At 51.0% G+C, this 4775-nt stretch overlaps 1 pseudogene; it reads right to left on the bottom strand.

The window, feature by feature from the left end:
• Nucleotides 1-2807: 2807 nt before the first annotated feature.
• On the bottom strand, nucleotides 2808-3007 carry LOC142016227 (small nucleolar RNA U3; annotated as a pseudogene).
• Between the last annotated feature and the right edge of the window lie 1768 nt (nucleotides 3008-4775).

Genomic DNA, 4775 nt, shown 5'->3' with positions numbered 1-4775 from the left:
GGCCAGGTCATGGTACTGATGGCCTTTCCCTGGGTCCCCTTCTGTCTCCAGAGCTGCACCATCCAGGGGCCAGACAAGGCCTGTACACAAGCCAGAAAGGCCCACACCAGAGGGCGAGAGGGCTGGAACTGCACCCCGAAGAGCGCCCACATGGGGCCAGTGCTGGGGCATGTGCTGGTGCCACTGTGGGGAGGAGGAAGCTGCTGCTGTCACTGCTCACACCACCACCCTGCAGGACGTGACTGCTGTCATGCAGGAGAGGCTGGTGATGGAGCAGGAGGCCTGGGATTGGGTGGCAGGCAGCCTGGACACCCTCACACAGGCTGTGACCACGTGCTTGGCTCAGCCTCCCACCCCATCACCAGTCCCTCCCACAGACCCTGCAGCTCCTCCCTCCACATGTCCCTCACAGTGTCCCACAGTTCCCCCCACCCATCCACCCATAGTCACTGACATTGGTGCCCTGCTCCCACCCAACCTTCCCCCATACCCTCCCTCCCTTCCTGTAGCCCACAGTGAGCCCAAGCCTGAGCCCACTGGACCCCTTCCTTGTCCCCACCTCCTGATGGTCCCAGCTCCATCCCAGCCCTTGTGAGAATATGGACTGTGGCCTCCCACCCGCTCCCCAGAGCCCTTTCTGAGTTCTGTTCCCCCACCCCCTCTCCAAGACCTCCTCTAAGTTCCATTGCCCCCACTGCCCACCCCAGGACCCCAATTGTCTATAGTTCCCCATCCCTCTTGTTAATCGTTTACACTTCTGTTTATGCAGTTTGGAATCCATTGCCAGAGTTTCATGAAATACTTTCCTTAGCAACACTCCCTGTCCCTGGTGTCTATTGGGAGGCCGGGAGGGTATGGGAGTGTTGGGGGGTGGGGTTGATAGCGAGAGTTGGGTGCGTGGGAAGGGAGTTGTGGTGGTGGCTGGATGTTGGGGGGTCACATGGGCCCCCGCACAAAGGCCTCCCAGAGGAACTTCCTGACCTGCACCCTGACCCTCTGTGCCTGACAGCATGGCAAAGCAGCCAGCTGCTTGGAGCCGTGGCCAGACCCAAAACCCACCCCTGCATGAACGGCTCTTGCTTTACCTCCACGGTGTTGTGGAGGGAGCAGCATGTACCCACCACATCTGGTACATTGCGTGGGATGACCTCCAGTATCCTGAGGGGGCCCTGAAAGTGCCCTTCAGCCACCTAATATTGCAAGCCCAGTTTAGGAACTAAATAAAAATGTTCTGGCTGGGCTCAGTGTGTCCCCTGTAGGGCCAACTCAGCCACTCATGCAAGGGGTAAATGGCATTGGGCATTATATAGTGGGGCTAGTGGTGTCCCCATTTGGTAGCTCCCAGGTTGGGATGGATGTCTTCTCCTGCATGCTGCAGCACAGCCATGAGTTGGAAGATACGGGCCTTGTGGGCTCACCCAGACAAACCCACCCAGAATGCCATAAATTGCCCCTTGCTGTCCACGCAGGTCTGGAGCACCCCAAAATGGTACCCCTTGCAATTGATGAAGATGCCTGTGCTGCATTCTGGGGCTTGGATAGTAATGTGGGTCCCATCCAGAACTCTGAAGCACTTGGGGAAGTCCAGCTTCTGAGCCCCCATTAGGGTGACTTGCAGATCCCAGACACGGACAACCCAGTAAAGTAGGTTGTTTTTGATTGCCCAGAAGACCTGAATGGTGTGTGGGGAGAACATGTCCATGTGTGCATGGTGGAGTGCTCCATGCATCCCCTTCCCCTCCCCCCACCAGGTCCCAGCCACCCCACCCTGTCCCTCTCCCCTGTCTCTGAGGGTCCCCCTTGCCTGGTAGCCCTCCTCCCCATGGTGGGGAGGTGCCCCAAACATGCTCTACCTCCAGCAGAACAGCCACAAGGGTGGCCCTGCCCACCCCCAATTGATGGCCAAATGACTGGTGGCTGTCCAGGGTAGTGAGCCTCCACATAGCAATGGCTACCCCCTTGTGCAAGGGGAGTGTGGGCTGCACCTGTGTGTCATGGTGCTGGGGGGCAGGGGACGGCCAATGACTTAACTCCAGAAATAGCCTCTTTGTCATACTGAAGTTGTGGGGCCAGCGGGTGTCATTCCAATCCCCCAGAACCAGCCTGTCCCATCACTCGCTGCTGGAGGGTGGCAGCTCGGAGCAGTGCCTACAGGCTGACCATGGTCTGGATGGGTCGGGCATCAGGGAGTCTCTGGGGGCCATTGTGTGCCACCAAGTGGCTTCTCCATGTGGTTGAGTTCTTGGTGCTCTGGGTACAAGCCAGCCCTTGGCATATGCAGAATGAGTGTGTTTTGGAGGAGCCCTTTAAAGGAGCACCAGGCTGCAGCCCCCAGAAGGGCTTATCTGCCTTGCTAGCGCAGCCACGGCATTTTCTGCCCCTTTTCTCCCAAAAGAGCACCCGGTGACATGTGGCTGCTTCCTTGCAAACCAAGGGCCTGGTCTTTTCAAAGAGCGGCTCACAATCTCCTTTTGCTTGGGGCGTGCGGACGCTCGCTTTCAAAAGCTGATCTGTCAGAAGGTGGCTTTGGAAAGTTTGCCTTTTGACATCGCTCTGTGGTTCAGATTCAGCCAGCCACAGAGAAAAGGGTAGAAAAGCAGAACCAGGTCCCCCCGTGAAAATTGCAGCATAGTGTAACAAAGGAAATGTGTGTGTATATCAAAAAAGGATAAAATTCTTTTAACAACTAAGAAACAAACTTTTAAACACCATTTTCACTCTTTCTGCTCCTGAACATTTCATGCAAAAGCTGCTAACGCAATTCTCCCCACACTAAAAACTTCTTTTAAACTTTACAATAAAAACCAACCACTCAGACTAGGTTCTCTTCTTCTTGCTTCCAAAAGAAAACAAGAACAATCATCAAGAACAAACAGCAGCACTGCTTGTTTACCTCATGCTCCAAAGAGAACACGTCAATTCATCATCATGGTTGGAAAGACCAAGAACACCCACATGCACTTCTCTAGCTACACACTACAGAAATGATCCCTAAAAGTACAGTCTTAAACACATACTCCTCAGCTGCACACCCAGCAGAACAGGCACAAGCTTCCTGCCCATGGGGAACGTTTTCAAACAGCTGCTTCCACCCTCCTCCAACTAAGGGACAAAAGTCTAAAATCAACCACCCCTTTCGCTGAAGCCCAATTCACCCGCTTTGGGACGCAGTGTATCAGAGGTGGTGGCATGTGGCTGTTTGCAGACACACCCCTCCTGATTAGCATACAGCGCCCTTTGGAGTCAATCAAACCCTCTCACTTTTACTTCCCCAATCTGCCACTTTTCTTACAGGCTCTCATGTGACAGGTATCAGGCACAGAGGACTCTGACAGGTTAGTTCCTTCTTGCCAGCTGTGCAGGTGATGTAAAAGGAAAGTAGAGAGGCACTGAAATCAACAGGCACCAATTGAAATGAAAACAAAAACCAGTCAAGTAGCATTTTAAAGACTAACAAAAGAATTTATGAGGTGAGCTTTGGTGGGACAGACCCACTTCTTCAGACCAGAGCCAGCCCAGAACAGACTCAATATTTTAGACACAGAGAACCAAAAACAGTAATCAAGGTTGACAAATCAGAAAAAAACTATCAATGTGAGCAAATAAGAGAGCAGAGTGGCAGGGCGGGGTGAGGGTCAAGAATTAGATTAAACCAAGTATGCAAAAGAGCCCCTATAATGTCCCAGAAAATTCGCATCCTGGTTGAAACCAAGTGTTACTGTGTGGAATTAGAATATGAAAGAGAGTTCAGCAGTTTCTCTTTCCAAAGCAGACTGAAAATTCTTTTTCAATAAGACGCAAACTCTTCCGTCATTAACAGAATGGCCCACTCCATTAAAATGTAGACTAACTGTTTTGTGGATCAGGAGTGTTTTGATGTCTGTTTTGTTCCCATTAACTCTTTGTCGCAGAGAGTTTGAAGTCTGTCCAATATACAAAGCACCCGGGCATTGTTGGCACATGATGGCATAAATGATGTTAGCAGAGGAACATGAGAATGTGCCTGTGATTCTGTGAATACTCTGGTTAGGTCCAGTGATGGTATCTCCAGAATAGATATGTGGGTAAAGCTGGTAGTGGGCTTTGTTGCAAGGAAAAGTCCCAGAACTGGTGTTCCTGCGGGATAGACTGTAGATATTGGTCAGAATCCTCGTAAGGTTGGGAAGTTGTCTGGAGAAGAGAACAGGCCTGTGACCAAGGGCCTTCTGGAGTGTGGCATCCCGATTAAGGAGAGGTTGTAAGTCTTTGACAATGCATTGCAGTGGTTTGAGTTGGGGGCTGTAGGTGATGACCAGTGGTGTTCTGTTCTTGGCTTTTTTGGGCCTGTCTTGGAGTTGCTGGTCTCTGGGTATTCGTCTGGTCCTGTCAAGTTGTTTTTTTTATTTCTCCTGGTGGGAAATTCAAGTTTATGAATATTTTGTAGAGATCTTGTAGTTTTTGGTCTCTGTCAGTTGGATCAGAGCAAATGCGATTATATCTAAGGGCTTGACTGGAAACAATGGATCTCGTTATGTGTGCAGGATGGAAGCTAGAAGCGTGTAGGTAAGTATAGCGATCAGTGGGTTTCCGGTACAGTGTGGTACTGATCAGACCATCCTTGATTAGTACTGCAGTGTCCAGGAAATATATCTCTTGCGTGGAGTAATCGAGGCATAAGTTGATGGTGGGGTGGAGATTGTAAAAGTCTCTGTGGAATTCTTCTAGAATCTCTATACCATGAATCCAAATCATAATAATGTCATCAAGGTATCTTAAGTAGAGGAGGGCTAATAGGG

This window comes from Carettochelys insculpta, chromosome 7, assembly GCF_033958435.1.
Source record: "Carettochelys insculpta isolate YL-2023 chromosome 7, ASM3395843v1, whole genome shotgun sequence".
Lineage (NCBI taxonomy): Eukaryota > Metazoa > Chordata > Testudines > Carettochelyidae > Carettochelys > Carettochelys insculpta.
The sequence above is the reverse complement of the archived record's forward strand: the minus strand, read 5'-3'. Positions and strand labels throughout refer to the sequence as shown.